Raw genomic sequence first — 23,885 nt, 5'->3', positions numbered from 1 at the left:
TAAAAAAAATAGTTAATTACACACTATTGGTGTCAGTCAGTATCAAACCATGCACGTGCACAGGCGCTGTAATCAAATAATTACATAACCTTAAAATTTCAACATCACGATTTTAATTAAATACAATTTCACCCAAAAAAGAACGCATACCGTAGAAATCCGTAAGTATGTTATTATATTTTTTACATAGCGTAATAAAAATCAGGAGAGTGACTCAGGCTTTTCCTTTATTTGTGTTTTATATAAACTAATTGCTTACTAATTTCGCTGTAATTTATCATCTGAAGCGGAGATGACGCGACACAAAATTTGCAAACATCGCTCGCTATGCGCTACTCGCGTTGTGATCAAAATATGCATTGTATGTTTTTTTATAATTACCAAACAAGCTTTTACATTTCAGATAGCTGGTTAGACCATCAACATAAACAGAGACTCTCCATCCTTATACCCAAGGGTGGCTCTACCAGGGTTTGTAGCAGTGGCGAAGGGTGGATGTAGGCTGTTAAGATCCATTATAAATTGTGCATTCTAAACTTTGTCAGTCATACGTATTTGTTTTTATTGAAATAAAACTACAATTTATAGATGGTGTTGGTTATTTTTCAAATTTCATTAAACCCTGCTTCGTATTAGCTATAATAGATAAAAGACAAAAAATACTCGTCTATCTATAAAATATCTGAAATTATGTAATTAAATCATCCATAACATTGAATATTTTATAGATAGAATAATATTTTTACCTATTATAGTTTGATTTAGGCAGGGCTTATTGAATTTAAAAAAATGAACAATCAATATGTGTAATATGTATTCTTAATCCAAAGAAAACAAATAAGTATGAATGAAAAAGTGTACACAATTTTGTCGTATTACCCGAAATATACCAAAACTATTATGGTTTAGTTTAGGCAGGGTTTAATTGATTTTTGAAAACTAACCAATATCATCTGTAAATTGTAGTCTTAGTTCAATAAAAATAAATACGTATGACTAACAAAGTATTTTGGCGGATCTTAACAGCTTACCTCAACCCTTCATTTGTAGGGACCATTCCCACATTGTTATCATGTCAAAAATATACGTCCGATAGTTTATCATTGTCATATTATACCTAATTAATTACATGATAAAATATAGAGATATTAATTTATAAAGTTATTTGTTATTATTATTATACAAATAAATAAAGCAGTGTTTCTAAAATATGTAATGATATAATGATGATTACGCAGTATGAAAATAATAATCAAATTAAATACTCTCTATTTCACGGTGATAAATATGTACAAGACGTTAAAAAAGCTATGGCGTCTATTTTTCACTAACTAATATTTATAATGATAATATTTGCGCAATCTTAACGCTTATCTTGAATTCCCCAAATTTTTACAGGAGAGACAAAAACCCATGTGTTCTACAAAAAAATGGTTTTTTTGTCTCTCTTGTAAAATTTGCGCAATTCAAGATAAGTGTTAAGATTGCGCAATTATTACTGTTTGTATTTTTTTATTTTTCGGGACTCCGGTCATTCGGGATTTCGGCCATTCGGGATTCGGCATTCGGGATTTCGGCCTTCGGGATTTCGGCTTTCGGGATTTAGGCTTTCGGGATTTCGGCCATTCGGGATTTCAGCATTCGGGATTTCGGCCTTCGGGACTTCGTCCGGCACCCGAATCAAATAACACATATGTGAGAAAAATCCTTGCCGTGTGTCGTTGTTTAAAACTGATAATGGTAAGTCCACAAAAATAATTATTATTAATTTAGTTAATATTTTTAAGCACGCTTTTTAGCTGTGATTAAGTAACGACTGAAATAATCATATTATTATAAGTAGCTTGGTAAATAATGTATAATATGAGAAAGTAGGTAGGTATGTAGATTTAATAATTAATGGCTAAACTCCGGCACTTACAAAGTCGTATAGTCGCAACTGCTTATTATACCGAATGTATGTGGCCATTGCCTACTGAAGAAGGAAGCCGATACATTACACGACTGGTCCTACTTTTCGCCGCTCTCGTTGTCTCTGGATGACCTGTCATTGCCTGTCATTGTCTATAGAGTACTCATACTGACGCGTCTGTCGTGTTCACTTGTCGTAGTATTCTTAGTTTCCGATTTCTTTCAGATTATTTTAACGTATCTTGATGACCTTGGAGTTTATCTGATTTAGTGGTTATGTGTTACAGTGTTATTAATAATTGGAAGTGACGATGAAAGTTAGTAAAATTCTTCTGTGTATTATAATATCATGATATACTAGGACGTTTGTCAATGTGACAGTCGATTCTAAACGACAATAACTAATATCTTATTATTATACTCTTCAGTCATTATAGAATACCAAATTCTTCTTGCAAGTACGTTATCAATAAATAGTATAGCAGTGGACCACTCGTTACTTGTGCAAAAAGTTATGCTCAGGCTTTATTAATCTAAAGATGGCGGTGATGTGGTGCAAATATGCGGCTGACTCCTGAATGAAATGAGTTATATGGACATTGTTTAGTCAATTTTCAAAATACCCAATTTAAGGGCCGCAGTGCTATGCGAAGGAAAAGTGCTACAATTATAATAATTAGAGAAAAGATTTTTATCCAAAATATGATTTTATAATGCCAAATGTTTTTCATCGGTGGTCTGTCGACAATTATTGGATATTCTTGAACACATATTTTATATATAAAAAATATTCTTTTTAATACCCCAACAAGGGCGGCTCTCGTGGTGCAGTGCGTAAGGCGTTTGCCTTCCACCCGAGAGTTCCTGGGTTCGATTCCCGGTCAGGACACACAATATTCAAGTGTTTGTCTCAAAGCCTGGGTGTTTGTGATTGTTCAAAATTACTAACAACCACCTTGTACGAAAAAGCAAAGACATGGTTATTAATAATTCAAAAAAAAAATAAAAAAATACCACAACAAGCCATGATGCGGTCCAATGACAGTAGTGTAGTTTGTAATAGAAGTGAAACAATCACAAGATACACACAGACATTGAGGGAATCACACAATTTGAAAACACGCCTTAATAATATTATATTTTTATATTGAAATATAAATATCAATTTTTTCGCAATTATATGACACTTATAGCTTAGCGGTTACGAGTACACGGACGCGAATCTCTGAATGCGAATGGTGGTTATATATTTCTTTGGGTATTTTCAAATTATATGTGTTCAATAAAGAATGTTACATTCTTCGAATCTTGTGAATTATTCGTTGAATAAAAGAAATAGTTTATTACATTAATATAATATTGTAAACTGTGTTAACTGTTAATATAATTGCGGTAAACCCGGAGCCCCCGTTTTAGGGCGGTCTGGTACTTCTAAAATGTCCACTCATTTTTTTTTTAAAACTTGATAAAAATAAATACCTAGGTGTCGTCGATTTACTTTTTGAGATAATGTGTATTAAGTATTGTATAAGTGCGTGTTCTGGCGAGAACGTGACCATGGAGTTTAGCCCGCCAAAGGCAGCCACGGGGGGCGAACCTCACTAGTATTAATATAATATTAATAATTCATCAAATCCTACATATATCGATTATAGTTTTTTTATGTTTTTCTAAATGGTTCATTCTGTGAATGAAACGTCTCATAGAACTAAGATTAGTGTTTTTAGAAAACAATGATAAAAAATTCTACCTGACTATGTTTTTAATGACCAAACGAAAATGGTTAACAGGTTTTTCCCGAAAATATATTTATTTTCTATTACCAGAGGGTATAATTATTACTTCTGTCAACAAATAAGCAAGAAGATAAATAATAATTCCAGAATACTTTTACAGTAAGTTTATGGTTCAGACGTAAGTACATACTACGAGCATAAAATATTATTTTCATTCCTTCTACTAATGAGCTTTGTGCTATTTCGTTTCATTTAATCTTAAAACAATGTTTACATGCATACAAAGTTATTTGTTTTCTTGTGTTTTAGTATTAAATAGCTAATTATCATGTAAAAGAAAACTTTTAACCTTGGAATTTATGACCTTAATAATATAAGGCTTGATATTGTTGTATTTTATTTCTGTTGTTTTTAGGATATGTTTAAAATAAAATAATTACAAGATAAAAAGAACTTTTTATGTACCACGTTTTTAAATTTTCTGCTGAATCATATAAACTTGACAATTCTATGTATTAATAAAAACATTTTTTTGTACTTGATAGAAATCTATAATATAAAAAACAATATTTGTTGGTTTGTTTGTTCGTGTTTTATGCGCTGCCATACCGTTCATCCGATTGCGATAAAACTTTGTCAACTTATTGCTTGCACTTGCGCGAAGAGTATAGGCTATGTCGTATATATAAAAATGAATGTCTGTATGTCTGTTTGTCTGTCTGTCTGTCCCGTATGCGTTCCTATACCATTCACCCGATTGCGATGAAATTTTGATAAGTGGTTGTATGCACACCCGCGACGGTTTCTGAATTAGAAAAATCATCATCTTCTTCTTCTTCTTCATTCTATTTTCTTTTATTTGTATGGTTCCTATACCATTCATCCGATTTCGACGAAACTTTCGTCAGTTATTGTACGCACACCGCAAAGGTTTTTAAAGGTTTTTTTTTGCTAGGACCCGCTTAGCAACCAATAATAATGTTTTACTTTTTACGAATTTTTTCAGAAATAACTTTCCATACAAAACAGAATTAACTGAAAATAAATCCAATTCTGCTTAAAGATGGCTTGTCAAAGCTTGTCAAAAGAATGCATTGTCATCGTGTTCTAATATATTCTAAAAGTTTCAAATGTCTGGGAAGTTAGTTAAAAATCTTTAATCGTCAAATACAAATCTCGGACAAACAAGAAAAAAATTATACTGGACAAACAAGATTACGAGTTAATAAAAACGTGGCAAAATGAATGCCTTTCGATTGTTATACAGATCTTTGTGTACAATGTCAAGTCAACGACCCTGAGGGTCAACTGCTGTCTTCGAAATGTGCACGGATAACTTGGAGAGACTGACAGTTTCAGAGAAGGCAGAATAGAAGAAGGCCAGCAGCTCTCAGCGAATGAGCTAATTAGCGGTAGCATTCACTCTGCCTGAACGAACTAGAGAGCCGTGAAGAGTGGAGAGTCTAAAGTTGTGATTATATTGAGACGTACATTGCGATCACCGTCTTTGTAAATTCGATGACAGAGAGTTCCAACTCTAATGTATTAGTTTTTTGAATTATTATTTATAATTCATACTAATTTCAATTAATTTTAACAGTTTCTACGTGTGCGATCGTTAAAATTACTTGCGATATTACATACATAGAGAATATTTTGAACAGGGCCCAATCTGCAGACCATAGATAAAAGACAATATTCTTATAGAAAATACATTGTGCCAATCAATAAAAACAAAAAACACCCTATTTTGACATAAGTCGAAAATGTGTAGGGATGTAGAAAATGATAAAAAAACGTTCATTGAGTCATGCAGATGTCAACGCTCGGTGACCTCATTGTTGTTTTGGTTGACTGTTCAATGACAATGTTCGTTTAAAGATTCAAAATGTGCTACGGGATGGGAGCATCAGTCTGTTAACATTTTTAGCACCAAGAAAAATGACATTACACACTTTTTTGAATCGACCGAGAAGAAGTATCTGTATAAATCATACTAGTGAGGCTATTGCGAACGGGAAAGGACTGAGAAATTCTTCATAGTATCAAAAACAGAAAATTATACTACCACGGCTACATAACCAGTGGAAAAAATATAACATTCTCAGAACTTATTATCCAAGGAAAGAAGAATGGTAAAGGTAGGTATAATAACCCAGACGATTATCGCTTTTACTTCTTCGATATTATGTTGATTGCAATGGGTTATAGAATAACCGTTAAAAATTGGAAAAATAAATAAGTATAGGTAATATATTATACATAATTTAAAAACATTTCATAACACCCACAAGAAAAAATCTTATTTAGAAAATGTATTGGTTGGGTCAAATGGGCATGCTTTCATTCCTTCCTTCCCACCTGCTCTCATATCACTTATTTATTATTGTCATAAGACCAGACGACGAGCAATTACGGTTCATCAGGCGACCGTGATTGAATAACATTCAGTTAGCTCAGTGATATCCAGAAAGCGGACGTGGGCAATTTTATATATAGCTTGACTGTCGCTGACTACAGCGTGACTATACAAAAAAAAATCTGTTCAACTTTTGTTGCACTAAATCTGTTACGGTTTGAGTGAATGTCGCATCTATATCATCCATCCTGAACTTATCATCATCACTCATCGACCTCATATATATCATCCAGTGTACCGTCCGTTTACCAGTGCGTAAGTGCGTGAACACCGCGCGCCAGCCCTCTCAACGTAAAGGTCAATGTCTGGATTTAGTCTACTACTTAATTGTTTTTTTGTTTCATGCGTATATCATTTTAAAACTATACGGGTATTACTTCAATATAAAGCGTTATAAATGATAAATTACTAAAATTTACTTCACCAAATCTATTTTAAAACATTTCTAAATTGTTTTTAAATTAAACTTTTTTCCAGACATACCTATCTGATTCAATAAATGCGATGATTCATAAAACATAGGTAATTTAATTGATGTATTTATTGTGTTTAATTAATTGTGCCTTTAACCACTGTTTGATCTGCCACAATTTTTTAGCGAAATTTGAGCAAATTACTTCATATTCACAAAGAGCAGAACACGAAATATTATTTTCAAAATGTGGCACTTTAGCGCTGTGACGGTGAGGATCGCTTTGGTGGAAAGTTTCCTGCAAAGTGGTGAATTCGAAGGCTTTCACGGAGGCAAGAGAGCCTTTGAGTAAAAGCCACAGCGAAGACCGTATTACAAAAGTGAAGGGAATGTAATTTTCTCGCGCCACTGACTCGATCAGAGATGATATAAGACTACACCACTGGTTTGTTGTATATCATGTAGTGGAAGGTGACAATATTTATTTATTTAGTAATTTAAAAAAATATATATTTTCCAATGTAGTGTAAGCAACATAATAATAGAATCATAAGATTTGTAAAAAATATATTAACATACCAAAATATGCCAACAAATTTCTAAAAATAACATATTGGAACCAGAGCATCTATTCTATATACAAGACTACTATCGGCCGCTATCGGGGGTTATCGAGGGTAGTTTATCATATGTTTGTATTGAGGTATTATAATTATTATTACAATACGTCAAAACTGTCTATTACTGCCAAGAGAGGTGCCGTTAAAACACAGCACTTATTGTAACAATTACATCTTACTTATTTTAAAAATTATATTTAATTAAATTTAAAAATTTAATTAAATTACATTTAATAATTATATATAATACGTTATATCGTATTAAAATTATAATACGATACAAAAATATGAAAAACTACCCTCGATAGCGGCTGATAGTGGCCGATAGCGGTCTTGAGTATAATATTATAATAGATCAGTATCTTTAGAATTATCTTCAAATGTGGTAATCTTGTCCATTTTTTGAATAATAGAATGCCTAATTCTTGTCAAATTTGGGATCACAGAGATTATAAATATATTTTTTTATCGTAAATATTTCACTATAATAATGTCAACATAAATTTTACTAATGGTTTTATAAATGCGTTTAAAAATTAATAAATCTAAAAAATCTTAACACCACTGCACATGGATGTACTGAAAGATGACTATATTTTAAAACATTAGTTCGAGAGGTTTAACAGAATACCATTTTATGTAATAAAAATATTTTATGCACTCATCACATGTTTAAAATAAATATAAATGATAATATAGCTTCAAAATTTTAAATAGATTATCTACAACACTTAAGGAATGTTCAGGCTAATGCTTTTAAAATACCATAAAATCTCCATTTTGACCTACGTTGGGCATGTGGGCCGTTAATAATGACTTTATAAAATGAACCAACAATATGACGTGTGTTATATATTCTTAATCCAACGAAAACAAATAAGTAGGTATGAATGAAAAAGTGTGCACAATTTTATCATATCACCCAACACTATTATGGTTTGGTTTAGGCAGGGATTAATTGATTTTTAAAAACTAACCAATACCACCTGTAAATAATTGTAGTCTTAGTTCAATAAAAACATATACGTATGACTAACAAAGTAATATAATGTGCAATATTTATGGCGGATCTTAACAGCCTACCTCCACCCTTCGCTACTGCCACATGGTTCAAGCTAACTCATTATAAATAAATCGTATTTTTTGTTTTTGTTTTTATTATTATTTATTTTATATCAATGTAATAACAATGTATAAAAATGTACAATAAATTATAAGCGTCAGCTGATACTTCATAGCTTAATAATAAAAAAAAACTCCTTTCATAATACGAGACAGTGTACCTGTCATATTATTGAAGGTGAAATACAATTATATGAAATATCTCTCATGCGACACTTGAAATAGAAAACCCATTTTTCTTCAGAAAAATAACATTACATTTGGAATCACTTAGGTCTGACCGACAAATCTCCAATACCACTTTAGAAGAAATAGTAATTGTATCAAGCCATATAGAGCTCTGGTACTATCTTTTATTCCTTGAGTAAATTGAAAGACTTAAGTATATGAAATATTATCCTATTTCTTAGAAGAAATCCATCGGTGAAAAATAGAATCTAACATAATTGCAATCTCAGTATAAAACATTTAATATTATGAACGTCGCGGAACACTCCAAGATTTCTTGATTTAATTAACTTGAACTTGCTAATATTTTTTAAATAACTATTTTTTTTATTCAACTGATAATTCACAAGATTTAAAAATGTGACATTCTTATTATTATTGAACATACATAATTTTAAAAAAACTTCTGAGAAAATATATTATAACCAATAGAAAAAATCTTTATGAAAAAAGTGGAATCACAGCATTAGCAGGATTTACAAGTTCAAGTAATTTACAACAAAATATATTCGAATGATTCGTGACGTCGGTTAGTAATTAAAGTAATTGTACCTTCTTTGAATCAAAATACAAAAGCCGATCGCTAATAGTAGTTCAATTTGAAAAGCGCTTTATAGAGTATTAAAAACCGTTAATTAAATTTTGTCGTAATTAAGTATGACGCCTTTAGCATAGTGGTCTATATGGTATCGGGCGCGATACTCGAGAGATGCAGGTTACTTTTTTCAAAAAGATTTTTTTATTGGTTATAATATATTTTCTCGGAAGTATTTTCAAAATTATGTATGTTCAATAATTAGAATGTTACATTCTTAAATCTTGTGAATTATTTGTTGAAAAAAAAGAATAGTCAATTATAGGTAGTATTAAATTTTCTTTATTTTAAAAAATAAAAATAAATTATGACAATACCAATGAAACTTTCGTAAAATACATGGGTTTTATCTAAATATATGCCCAGTTATCAATTTTTGTTTGTATTTAAATCGATGCGATATTTAGCTGTAACATAGTGTTACTCTATATTGGTTTACATATTATAATTATGATATTAAAAATAGTATAATTATAATATTATTGAGCGCATCGAAAAGAATGTTGACAGCTGGTGGTACTGCCACCTGATATGTTTTTATAGACATGAATATTAATTATTCTAATATTCTTCTTTTTTACTTTTAACAATATCCGGTCATAATAGGATCATATCGTAGAGGTTTGTATTAACAGAGTTTTGTTTTTATGAGAAATGGATCTTAGCCACTTGCTCAACCTATTAGGTCCTTAGGCCATCCTCCCACGGCGCAACTGAAATCTGATGGAACTGGTTTGTGAAGGAACTCATAAACTGACCAATGTGATGCTTCGCACACGGCGCTACTGAAACCCAGTTGAAATAATAATCACATAACCTCAAACTATCAAACTGGACTGTCAGCTGTGTTGTACAAAAATTGACAATACGCGCGCTGCAGCGTTTACAATTATGTTATTTTAATTTTTCGATTAATATTTACTTTTGACGTCTCTGGTTGTTTTGGTTTTTACGATATGACGCTAGCAGCTTTACGAAGTGCTACCAATTTTGGTAAGAAAATATGATTTTTCACCGAAATCTAATGATGTTGGTACTACTGTTTTACGGTGACTGGAAACTTCAGAGACCGCGCGACTAGCATGTCGCATCTCTTCGCGACCGTTTTGAAGCTGAGAGATTCCAGTCTCGCCGTCAGCGAGCCACCATTGAAATACATTAGCTAGATACTGGCTGGAATTTTAGTTTCAGTTTCGACGGACATAAGTTGCGCCGTGGGAGGATGGCCTTACTCTCTAGTAACATCCCGTGGAGGTAGGCAGATTGAGCGTGGCTTGGGGGCGGCAGTCGCTCGAAGGGCAGCAAATCGAGGAGAATCATTAGGTATTTACAGAAATACTCGTAGCTACCTAAACTTAGTAATAACGGAAATATCTTTCAATTAAAAAAATCAGCTCACTGGTTGGAAACAATGTGTATTCATTACTATAACAGGCTCACAGGACCGTATTTTTTGTCAAGTTTGAGATGTCGAGTTTACTTCCATTGTCCTTGGACGTCACGTCCTTGATGACCAGCAATGACACGTGCAGATTTGCGAATTATATTTGAATTATAGGTACCTAGTGTGGCACCCCCGTATGGACCCCATTTGGGGATGTCTCTGTGTATCTTGAGAGGCCCGAATCGGTATCAAACCCAACAAATAGTAAAGCGCTGATTACGAAAATAAATAATAATAACAGAGCCGAGCCGGCAATGCCGTAGAGTAGATTATAACCGCTGGAGATTTGCAACGTCGCTTTTTTTTCGACGACGGCTTTCGTTGGAAAAAAACACAAGATGGCGCAGAGAACGCTACAAACAGCTAAATCGCAAACACGCCAATTTCGTCCTCCGTAAAATTAAATTATAAAAATGTAACTATTATATAATATTAACGTAAATATACCTTGCCGTTTCCAAAACAATTCCGGTGTGTCATTGTTCACCTCCCCATCCCGAATCAGACGAAAAATCAGACAACAAAATAAAAGTGACAGTTTGCTATTCACTTACCAAAATGGAGAGAAGTGATACTAGGTACATACTTACCCAATTAATTTATCCAAATATTTTTGCCAGTCCCTCTCGAGTTTTGCAAGTTGCCAGGACGTGTATTTTTTAATGTATCTGAACTGTAGACTCGTTATTTATTGTCTATCGAAGTAGAGGTGGCATTTTAATTAGATTTAGTGGTTTACCTATATATTTTGTTAGTAATGTATCCATACAACACATTCTTAGATATTAGTGTCATGAAAGGATCATAAAAAATACTGTAAAAAAAATGGGGCGGCATTTTGGCGCTGCCTTAGGGCGGTATTTTGTCTAAGGACGTCACTAATCATAAGGACCTCCATATCATAGAGGTTTGTATTAACAGAGTTTTGTTTTTATGAATATTTTAGAAATGGATCTTGGCCACTTGTTCAACCTATTAGGTCCTTACTCTGACTCCAAACACAAATTCAAAAACAATAATATGCGTATTTGCCAGGCCCAGGATTCAACATGCCGCTCGGCCAACGTGGGCGTCTATTCTAAAAATGTTTTACGTAAACTTGTCGCTAACGGAAAGAATAATGACAGATTCAAAAGTACTAAAGTTCGTTCTTAATAAATCGCGAATCAGAACTAGATTGTCATCTGTCTAGGTCTAGAGTCTAGACTGTGAATGTGAAACGTTTCGTGACATTGCCATGTCATTTGACCTGATCTCGATAATGTGACACGAAGACAAACGCACATTTTATTTGACACGTTTTTTTTTTACTTTTTACCTGATAGGCTTACAAAAGCCGTGTGAAAAATGTATGTTTTTAACATACCTAATCAAAAAATATGGCGTGTATGAATATTTATCTTTAGAGTGAGTAAAAAATCTATTGACAAATTTTTGGTAAAATATCAGTAATTTTTAGTTAATGTATGATGATTAAGTGAAAACATAGAGATATCAAAACAGGCACAACATTAAGTTTTTATAAACTCTTTTATTTGTTTAATCCCATCTATTGTAATATGTAATCATATTATTTGATCAGTGGTCACAATACGAAATGTGTACCAATGTCTCTTTTTTCTGGGTTTCCAGGGAAAGCTGAAAAGTTCTAATTCTTCTCAATCAAACATATCAGAATGGTTGGGCCAATTATGATGATTCTTCCACCTACCTCCAAATCCGTTATCATTATCGCAAGACCAGGGCGACCAGCAGTTACAGCTCATGAGTCGACCTTGGTTGCAAATAACATTTAGTTAGCTAGAGTGACATCAAGAAAACGGACGCGTGCAGGCTTATTATAGCTTAGCCGTCGCTAACTGGCACTTATATTACACCTTCCTCCACCCGTCATGTCTCTACAGCCGTAAATTATGCACGGCGGCCTTCCACAGCGCTGTATTGCGACATAATTAAAATTTAATTGCTCACGTTTCGTCCCGAACGGAGCCGCACGGGACCAATTATTTGCAACCATACATTGTGAATTGATCGTACACCGTTGTGTGTACGGGGTGATTCGTCTATCAAGTACTCTTTCGACCTGTGTTGCAGTTACTTCAAGACCGCCGACGCGTGTAGACATGTTAAAGCTATCGCACTATATCTGATACGATACGAACGAGTCTGCGTTAACCACAGAGTGTCACATATGGTTGACGTTCGTTGAGCTAAATCTGTTATAATTAAAATGTTATTATCTTTCATTAGTAGGTAGTAATGCCATGAAAATTCATTTTACTAATATTTAGGGGTGGTCTGGTACACAAAATAAATACAAAGTCATTGTACACTTTTTAATATAAACCAACTTTTATTACGCTATCAATTTGAGACCTTAACTCAGCGATACTCAACCTGCGGCCCGCGGGCCACATGCGGCCCTTTAAACTTTTATGTGCGGCCCGAAACACATTTATTATCAGGAATTTCGTATATTTTGAGATTCGTTTCGACTTTGACGCACATATAGTGACACCCGAAGAGGATTGTCATTATGGTCCACATCAGATCTGGTATAAGAGTGTTGCTATTGCACACGATTAATTAAAAAAAACACGCCTAATTTTTAAAATCTCAAAAATGTTTTGTAAAAAAGGGGGGGTTTCATGATTTTTTTCGTCACACCAGTAGTGATGCGGCCCGTGTTACTTTACAAATATATGTATTTGGCCCGAAGAAAAAAAAGGTTGAGTATCATTGCCTTAACTAATAGATTCCTACGTGTTTTCAGATAAAAATAAAATATATATCGACATCTTCAATCTACTTTTCGAGATAACGGAAAATTGTATCATTCGGTGCTCATTGTCGTTTTGCGCTTGTATTGGAGAGAGAAGATAAGCTTTGACGGACCTCTAGTAATGTTTTAATATAACAAAATTAAATATTTACCAAAATATTTTTTATTCTTCAAAAGTGGCAGTATATCTCATGTTGAGCTGGGTAACTTCATCAGTTTTTCTTATGATGATCACTCAGGTTAGGTATCTGTTGAAAAAGAAAATTGTGAACGTTAGTTAAGTTTAATAATATTTACATTTTACATGGTAGGGAACTCATTATCTTGAATGCTCTAGAGCTAGATACTAACTCTGAAGTCTTGTAAATACATATTACAAACAGAACGATAATAATTCATCGATAATAAATTTTCCGAACAAAACAATATTATAGATAGATATCTCATAGCTTCAGGAAACGGAAATACGTAATCAAAAACCGCGATTACACTCCATTACTTGTAAGAGAAACTATCATTAAAAGTAAACAAATTCAGATATAAATACTAATAATTACATATTATTATTTTATCAACATCAACAAAATGAAAATTTTCTTCTTCTCGTATGATGACAGGATTCAAAATATAACACGGAAATAAAACCATATACACCAATAATTATACATTGTGTCTATGATTTACAGAGTGCCTCTCTCTCTCTCTCTCTCCCTCTTGATGGTAGTTACTATTAACAATGACAATTTGATTTATATTTCTACATTTTTTTTCTTTTGACCATGTCTGATCTAAATAGGATCATATTATTGTGGGCCTCCACATAGTGGAGGTTTGTATTAAAACATTTTAGTTTTTACGAGAAATGGACGTTAAACACTTGCCAAACTATTAGGTCAATACTCTGACTCCAAACACAAAATGTGTATTTGCCAAACCCGTGATTCAAACCTGCGACCCACAACATCATCAATGATCCATAAAAATAATAATAAAAATAAAAAAATATTTTTTTTATCTATAGTTTCTCATTATTATTTATTAAAAATAATTTTTCATTTATTGTTTTTAGATACGTATAGATTATTTAATCTACTTTATAATGTAAATTATCAATAAATCGTCTTCAATTTCAAGATTCGTATTTTTACGCTATATTCCACTAGTAGACATAATAATTATCATATTCTTAACATTGATAGCAGAACATTTGCATTTTTATTATTTTTTTAAAACATCAAGGAAATCATTACAATTCGAATACAACGTACCTAGTTTTGCATATAGCATACATATACAGAGCACAAAGACTCATTTTTCCGGATATAGATATATATTTTATTATAGATATTATAATTATTATAGATAAACTATCTGTTTGCGACAATTATGGTGGTAATAATCCCATTCTTCATAATATCTTCCAAAAGCATTCATGTTGTCAAGGCACGTGAATCAGTACCTGTAGAATAGGAATGCGAACCTTTTTACGTACGCGTGCCAAAATTTCCGAAATAATATTTTTCGTGCTGTGACGTTGCAGACGTCACCAACGGGCTAATTAACCATTGTAATTAGTGGAGAGGTTTTTCTCTCGCGGGCAACACAAAAATCCTGCGATTGGCACTTCAAGCTTCCGGGTTGTTTGAGTGGTGGGGGGATCGATGTCAGGCGATCGAATTTTGTTTGGATTTCCGTCCTTTTCTGGTTGACCCTTGACACGAGTGCACGTGGGAGGAGCACATCCCGCATAGCGGAATCGCTATGCGGCTGTAAATACATTTCATTTTTTAGTATTAATTAATTTTAAGTCTTTGCTTTAATTATAACCTCACTCACATGTGGATATTTTGGTTTAAGTTTAAGTTAGTTGCTGAGAACTTATTGTGTTAGAATTTCAGTTAGCAGACGCTGATATGGTGTCTTTTGTATAACGTAAATATTTATGTATTATAACCTCGTCGTTTGTGAACGGTGGTGATTTTTCTATGGCGTCATGTCGCCATTTATGTATCATTGACTTTTAATTGCATTTATTTTAAATACAGTGAGGTTAAAATTATCACGGTGTTTCATTTAATTTAATTGTATCCCGTAATATTATGTTCTTTTATGTTCTTTTCTTTCATAGAAAAGGCTTTGGCGTCCAATAGAGTCAAGTTTTCAGTGCTCGCAATTAACCGCTGCAGCGGTATGGTAGACATTATCCATCGAATACCAATTGATTTCGATGGTCCTTTCCGTAACAGGATTGGAATTCATCAGAGAGATAGTGTGGAAACCCAGTACCCTGAGCTAGCGGTGCCTGTTCTCCACATAGCTTGGATAACAGTGTTGAATGGTGGTTAGATGTTATCATTTAACATTTGGCGCCCAACGTGGGGCAGCGAGTGTGGCGAAAGAATTTCGTGCAGTCAAACGCGGCCAGCTTCTTTTCGAGCAAGCTGGCAGCTCGTTATGTTGAAAATGTGGTCTTAACCAAAATTTCACCACTAGTCTACGAATTAGGTGACACCACAGGCAAATCCCTCGGTCGTTTCCATATCAAAGACATTGCCAAGTATTAAAGTTACCAATAGTAAGGGTATGCTTTCGTCATAACCTCTCACATTTTTTTTTATAAATAAGGAATGCCTACGAATTGTGAACGGAGTAATCGTGGTGTATTTTCATAATCACAGTGCGCGAACACTGATTTGATTTTCTTTCACACCATCGATTGCCTCATTTATACACCATAGACCGGCCTACTTAGTTAGTACCGTTGTCTTGTGTCTCGTCTTTACAAATCGGCATCGCAGCTGATTTCTGATTTGTAAAGGCAAGACAAATGTATTCCTTACACAGAGGTTCCTGTGAGATAAGCGCTTTTTCTGCTTATCTTTTGACGACTGAAGGGGTGATATGTGATATCACATATGCTAGATGATTATATCATCCAGCGTTTCATTTTGCGCTCTGTGTCACACTGACATACGCAAACTTCGATATGTTAGTACATATTTTTGTAAGTACAAATATTACATTCCTGTGATAATCAATATGATATAATTTCATGTTAGATTAAAATGTGTAATATATTTAGGATTACATTAGGTTAACTTGTGCTGTTTTTCTAGTGCACCACACAATGTTAAAGATTAAGCTTTATGTTATATTAACAGTCAAATAATTTAATGTTATATAAAAATGTTATATAAATATCTTTCACTGTGAAAGTATTTTGACACATGTCAATTAGTTAATTGCCAAAGCTTTTAAATGCAAGATGCATTGTTCTATTTGCAATATAGAAGAATATATTTGATTAAATTGTCAAATACATCTATTTGATTTCAATTCATGTAGGATCGTGATAGGTTTATCACCTTACATTGTTGTAAAGCAGTTTCATTTACTGTCTTTGTATACATAAAATTGTTTTAAGTTTCAGTCGCTGTATTCTATTGTACGTGTTGTCTGATGCTGGGACGTCGTGCGGAGTGCAGTTGCTGTCGAGGTCAGCAGGAGTTTGTCTGCGAGTGACCATCGGCATGCCAGCCGCATTTGTACGCTCCACCTCCTGGTGACTTCGGCACACTGCAGTCCGAAGCGGTGGTTCACGAGTCCAATAGAGTTAAGTGTTTTAAATTGTAATGTTACCTAGTTATTGTAAGCGGTGAGCTTGTGTGTGGACCTCCACAATGATGTTTTCAGTTTCTTCTGAAAAAGAATATCCGTTTCTTCCTTAAAAGAAACGTATAATTGTTGCTAGTTTGCGACACATCATAAATTCTACTGACTCACGCAGAGTGAAGTGCCTTGCATTGGCCAAGAATTCTGGTGGAGTCTGGTTTGTGAGTGGAGATGACCGCAAGTTTGATATTTGTTTTATTTTAATAATAGTAAAGCTAAGAGAATTGCAGTTGTGCGAAAGCCAACGAAATGGGATTCATGCTTATGAATTATGCTTGGTAATTTGCAAATCGTGTGCATGGCGTTGAAGTTTGGTTCATGCAAACGATTGACAGACGACCCAGCTGGGAAAAGCAGTGTCCTGTGCTTAGGTCTGGATTTTGTCATGTTTTTTTTAATTTTTTTGTAGTAATTGAGACCATCAAGTACTCGTTGATTGTGGTATCTTGAGGGGTTTCGTACCAACAGCTCTGAGCAGAGGTCCCATATGCAATCTCTAATATAGCATAGTAAACTAAGTTTGGTTCAGCGAGACTTGAACAAACGGGGGTGCCTAACCTGCATTTTCTAGAGGCTTGTAGCATCATTTATTTCAGAAAACAGCTTGGCATAAAGATCGGGCAATAAGATGATGTCAATCGACACATCGCAAAATTTTATCCTAAATTCAGATACAAGTCTGAAGGAGGCTCGCGTCAGTGGCAAACCTGAGCAAACTCTGTTTAAATTCTTGATTAATGTCATGTTGTTCATAGGTGGTGCGCAACCCATGCGCATTAGCATAAGATCATTTTAGTTATAAGAAGCGCCAGGGGAGCGTACGCTCGAAGAACGCATGAAGAACTCTTAGCTTGTCTGGAGGGACTTCGCAGTGTTTGAGGCGGAGTAATTTATAAAACTAGCATGTAAGCACACACATCACAGGAGTAGCGTAGTCTCGAAGAATGAGCCTTGGCTGCTGTCGGAGTCCCCACCATACAACGCTGATTGCAGTTCATAGGGTATAGAGTCGTGCGATTAAAATAACAATATAAAGCTTCCGCGCGATTAATCGGAGGTATCTATTCATGTATAAAATATTTAAGCCTACGTGGCATTAGGACTTTATTGTATTGTAGTTTTCTTGCAGGGAAAGGTTTGGGAGAGTCGCCCGCGACCACCGTCTTCAGCTGCATCACATTTCTTGTGTTTCTCTAGAACAAACCCCTCTTACTGTTTTTGCTTAGGAAGCAACAGTAAGAAAGCATGATGAGTTAGCAACATCTTGCACATTTCAATATTTAATATTAAGATTTCAGGTAAGCTTGGGCTTCACCCATGCCGCAATACCAAGGAATGGTCGCTCCACAAGCAAACGAGCATGATTTGTTGTAGCTTGCTCAAGCATAACAGTCTAAAACGGAGAGCCTTTGCTCTCAAATAATCAATCTAGTGCATGGGCACAATTATTGTAAAGCTATATTTTGCTTAACGATATTGTAAATTTCTTGTTTTAAAAGAAAAGTATTATTGATTTAAACTCAGTAATAGGGGTTCACATACAAGGCCAGCGCAAGGTGACAATAGCATAAGCAATATTGTATTTAGGTGTTAGTAAACCCTCATTGTTCGAGGATGCGCAATAAGTTTCTTGTATGCTCAATATTGTGTGAGCACCTCACTTTTGAGAACTCTCAGATCCAAACATGTACCTGAATGGTCATGTTAGTTTCATTTAATTATATATAGGTTAAGTTAAAATGCAAATTTAAAAAAAGGCGAATGTTTTAACACAAGGTTAACTGAGGAGGCAAGAAGGAATCAAGGAGCGCAAAGGCAGTCTCATCCAGAAAAGGATCCAGAAGACTCTTGGATCAGCGGATCGACTGCTTCGCCCCGCCACCACTTTTCACCCGGACCAAGCTTCCACCGAACCCAGTTGGTTGTCCTGCGCCACTGAGGGACCCGCTTCCAAGAAAACGAGACACCCTTCCTTTATTCAAGAGGAGACAGTCCGCCATGAGAAGACCCAAGGAATGCTGTGGTCACAAACAAATTGACTCTTGCGGCGTCAATTTCTCCCGACTGATGGGGTATTGTGACGTTGCAGACGTCACCAACGGGCTAATTAACCATTGTAATTAGTGGAGAGGTTTTTCTCTCGCGGGCAACACAAAAATCCTGCGATTGGCACTTCAAGCTTCCGGGTTGTTTGAGTGGTGGGGGGATCGATGTCAGGCGATCGAATTTTGTTTGGATTTCCGTCCTTTTCTGGTTGACCCTTGACACGAGTGCACGTGGGAGGAGCACATCCCGCATAGCGGAATCGCTATGCGGCTGTAAATACATTTCATTTTTTAGTATTAATTAATTTTAAGTCTTTGCTTTAATTATAACCTCACTCACATGTGGATATTTTGGTTTAAGTTTAAGTTAGTTGCTGAGAACTTATTGTGTTAGAATTTCAGTTAGCAGACGCTGATATGGTGTCTTTTGTATAACGTAAATATTTATGTATTATAACCTCGTCGTTTGTGAACGGTGGTGATTTTTCTATGGCGTCATGTCGCCATTTATGTATCATTGACTTTTAATTGCATTTATTTTAAATACAGTGAGGTTAAAATTATCACGGTGTTTCATTTAATTTAATTGTATCCCGTAATATTATGTTCTTTTATGTTCTTTTCTTTCATAGAAAAGGCTTTGGCGTCCAATAGAGTCAAGTTTTCAGTGCTCGCAATTAACCGCTGCAGCGGTATGGTAGACATTATCCATCGAATACCAATTGATTTCGATGGTCCTTTCCGTAACAGGATTGGAATTCATCAGAGAGATAGTGTGGAAACCCAGTACCCTGAGCTAGCGGTGCCTGTTCTCCACATAGCTTGGATAACAGTGTTGAATGGTGGTTAGATGTTATCATTTAACAGTGCCAAGCAGATTTTTATGGCGAAATTTTTTTTTTTTTTTAAATAAAGGTTTTTATGAATTCTATTAAAAAGGTTTCAAAATTACAACTGAGTTATTGATATTCTATCTTTCACCGTATTTCTAGCCAAAGGCATATCTTTTATTCTTTGAATATATTTTTCCTTGTTTTCAAATTACTCAAAGAGATCGTGAAAGCATTTAAACCACCCTTCGTTCATATTATATTCTCCATCACTGAGCGGTTTTCCATTTTTAGAGATTATGTTTGAGGTAAAATAACAATCAGTTAATATATTTGAATGGCTGCCGATAATTAATTTCATAAGGTTTGTCGATTGAATATTTTTGTTTTTAATTCCCCGATCCTAAAGACGGACCTATGTAATCGTATATTTACATTACACGTAATAATTATTCTTCAAAATGATTTGCCTGCAATTTTTCATTGTCATTATTTTGTAATATTATATTATATAAGCATGTAAGTAAAGTTTCAAAGACAAAAGTGATGAGGAACTGCTTTTCGGACCCTGCGATTATCTATATTAATGGCACCTAACTCGAGCAAGTCAGCAGCTACGTCTATCTTGGCCAGCAGGTGCCCATAGACGGAAGCATGCACGATAAAATTGCTCGCAGAAAAAAACTGGGATGGAGTGCTTTCGGACGTCTGAATAGTATCTTCAAGAATGACCTACCATTATGTCTTAAGCGTAGGGTGTTCAACCAATGTGTGCTGCCCGTGCTCACGTATGGCTGCGAGACGTGGACCCTCAACACGACAGATGTCCAAAAGAGTCGCACAGCGAGGCATGGAGAGGTGTATGTTGGGCATCACGCGAAAGGACCGTAAGAGAAACGAATGGGTTAGGAAGCAGACAGGAGTACGCGATGTAATAGACGTTGCTAAACAGTTGAAATGTAGATGGCGCATTGCTCACCGAAAGGACGGCCGCTGAACAAATACCGTCATCCAATGGTACCCAAGGGGCACGAAACGGCCACAGGGTCGCCCTAAAAGCCGCTGGATTGACGAACTGATAAAGTTCGGTGGAAATACGTGGCAGCGAACGACACAGGACCGAGAGAGTTGGAGGAAGCTTGAGGAGGCCTTCATCCAGCAGTGGATTGACCCCGGCTAATGATGATGATATATAAGTAAGTACTTGAGTAGGTATAAGTATATTTATTAGTAAAACATTTTTTAAATATATCACTTAGTAATTTCTTTTCTCTTCAAAATGAAACATTCACGTGCCATGCAAAATCACCTCGCGTGCCATATGTTCGCCATCCCTGCTGTAGAACATCAAAGCGAGGTAAGTGAGGTGTAGTAAGGGGCATCACTTTAATTAGACATGTCAATAATTACTGATTGCAAAGTCCCTTTTGAATATATTTGTCATCCTCGTGTTCCTCGAAATTGTACAAAATGTTACAGGGGTTTCATGAACCAAAAAAGGTTGAAAAGCATAGGGATTGACGACTAACAAGAAATAATTACAAGATAAAAAGAACTTTTTATATACCACGTTTTTAAATTTTCTGTTGAATCATATAAACTTAACAATTAATAATTTAGGACAAATAAGGCAATAATTGTCAACAAATCATTTTATTTTGTATTTTACAACAAATACACAAGTTAATATAGAATACTGAAATGTCATTTTAATTTCTATAGTAACGTACGTAAATATTTAGTTGCTAGGACCACCCCTTTAGCAATCAATATTAGTGGATTGGATTACGGATTTCTTCCAAAATAACTTTTCATACATAACAGAATTGGCTAAAAGTATTAAAAGAATGCATTGGCATTGTGTTCTGATATATTCTAAAAGTTTCAAATGTCTAGCTAGTTGGGAAGTTAGTTCAAAATCGATTGCAAGATTTGTACTGGATAAACAACCACCGGACAAACAAGAATAGGAGCCAAGAAAAACGTGGTAAAATACTGTTAAAGAAAAAAGATTTCATAATATAACAATATTATGTATGTACGAACAATTATTGTATAGTTAAGTTAGCCTATTATCAGAAGCTTTTTCTTGAGTATTTTACTACACATTGCAAAGCTTACCGTTTCAGATTACAACGAAAGAAGTTAGTTTATAGCGATTAATTTATCAGGCGTCCAGCGGATTCTGAACACAGAGTTTAGTTTTTCGAAAAGGTTCATTAGAAAAATCCAGTTTAATGTCCGTTGCCTTAATGAGGGCACCTACAAATATTCGCTTTCCGCGGAGGCTTTTGGGGCAAAAAAATCTATCTGTTAATGCGGGCAAAAAACCTGCGTCACTGATTATTCTGATGCAAGGCTTTGTCGTGTTTATTGCACCACTTAGCGTGTTTGAATTACAACAATGTTGTATTGTCAAAACTAGTTATTGCAGTATAATTACTGGATACTACACTAAGTCAAACTAACAGCTTTACAGCACTAAAGTTACATGACTCTGATATTATTGTCTACGAGCCAGATACATACAAGTATTTTGACAACATGTAAATCTAAATAATAACTTTTTTTTTAATGTGTTAACTGTCAATTCATGGTATAAATACATTGTATTATTAATTTGAAAAAACGCAAATTTTATCGTATCGATTACACTGATATTAAATAAAACTAGACCGGTTTCGTCTGTTTCAGAGGGACATTTTCGGTAGATTTTTAAGAAAACGGTTGTGACCCAGAAGAAGTCAGAATTCAAATTCTTTAGGACTTCAGCAAAGTTATTCTATACACAAGGCAGATATCGACAGTAATTTATCATAAGTATGTATTGAGGCGGTTAATTGTTACAAAAAGTTAGCCGTCTAAACTGTCAAAAAGTGCTGTGTTTTAACACCCCTTAACAATAGATAAATTTGTCGCAATTAGTATGTCACTCCGTAGCATATTGGTAAATGCGAGGGATGGGGCGTAAACCCGGTAGATACAGGGTTCGATTCCCCGTCGGGGTGGTTTACTTTTTTCTAAAAAGATTTTTTCTATTGGTTATAATATACTCTCTCAGAAAGTATTGAAAATAGTTGAAAATATAATGTAAACCACTTTCAACCAAATAATCAGGAAAATCTTAATTATTAAAATTAAAACACCTCTATTGCTAGGAAGATAATATGTGCACAATCTCGGAGTGGAAATACTGTTTTTTTTTTAATTAAAAAACTAACTATCGCACCCAATAATTAGTTTTTTTTTCAAAAACATACGTACCCATCGTTGGTATTAATAAGTATTGTACCATAATATTATTAGCATAACACTTAGAATGTGCAAAATTGCCATCTGCAAAATGTTAAGAGTGGCACTGAAATTTAAATTTCCGTTTAGTCAGTCACACGATGGATAAGCTGGTGTCGTCAACTTTATTTTAAATTGAAACTCCAATAAATCTTTTACATTTTACAACGTTTTTCTTAGCTCGTATTCTTATTTGTCCAGTGGTTCTTTGTCCGGTACAAATCTTGCAATCGATTTTTAACTAAGTTCCCGACTAGCTAGACATTTTAAACTTTTAGAATATATCAGAACACGATGCCAATGCATTTTTAATACTTTTAGCCATCTTTAAGTAGAATTGAATTCATTTTCATTTAATTCTGTTTTGTGTGAAAAGTTATTTCGACACCATTATTGCTTGCTAAGTGGATGGTCCTAGCAACTAAACAACAGAAAATTTAAAAACGTTGTATATAAAAAGTTCTTTTTATCTTGTAATTTTTTATGACTTAATAACATCCAGACCAAGAAAGCTAGAAATATAATTCTTTCAGAATGATTTCAAATATTATTATAACGTTATTTCATAATAGACAAAAATATTGAAAATTACACATTCTTTAACACGTGTTTAAGTTTATCCCATAATTCTTCACATTCCAAAATTAGACATTGCTACTACCACATCCAGAAGGTGTTGATATATTATTGATATTCTATTCAAATTAAAATTCTTTTTTTTACATTATAGTGAACATTACAAATTATTAATTCAAGACGTTCACAACATGACATTTAG

The 23,885-nt window shown here is 34.3% G+C and overlaps 1 protein-coding gene across 3 annotated transcripts in view; it reads right to left on the bottom strand.

The window, feature by feature from the left end:
* LOC147069762 (TWiK family of potassium channels protein 18-like) overlaps positions 1–23,885 on the bottom strand; it is a 345,182-nt gene that overhangs the window by 197,460 nt on the left and 123,837 nt on the right. For 2 of the 3 annotated variants that reach the window (XM_085950716.1, XM_085950717.1), the window contains exon 3: positions 13,422–13,517. The exons of the other annotated variant lie outside the window; for it this stretch is intronic. The gene's annotated coding sequence lies outside the window, so the exon portion shown is untranslated. The remainder of the gene's footprint in view (positions 1–13,421; positions 13,518–23,885) is intronic. 3 annotated transcript variants of the gene reach the window in all.

This window comes from Rhyacophila brunnea, unplaced genomic scaffold (assembly GCF_057557595.1).
Source record: "Rhyacophila brunnea isolate RB1 unplaced genomic scaffold, BYU_Rbru_1.0 scaffold_23, whole genome shotgun sequence".
Taxonomy (NCBI): domain Eukaryota; kingdom Metazoa; phylum Arthropoda; class Insecta; order Trichoptera; family Rhyacophilidae; genus Rhyacophila; species Rhyacophila brunnea.
The sequence above is the reverse complement of the archived record's forward strand: the minus strand, read 5'-3'. Positions and strand labels throughout refer to the sequence as shown.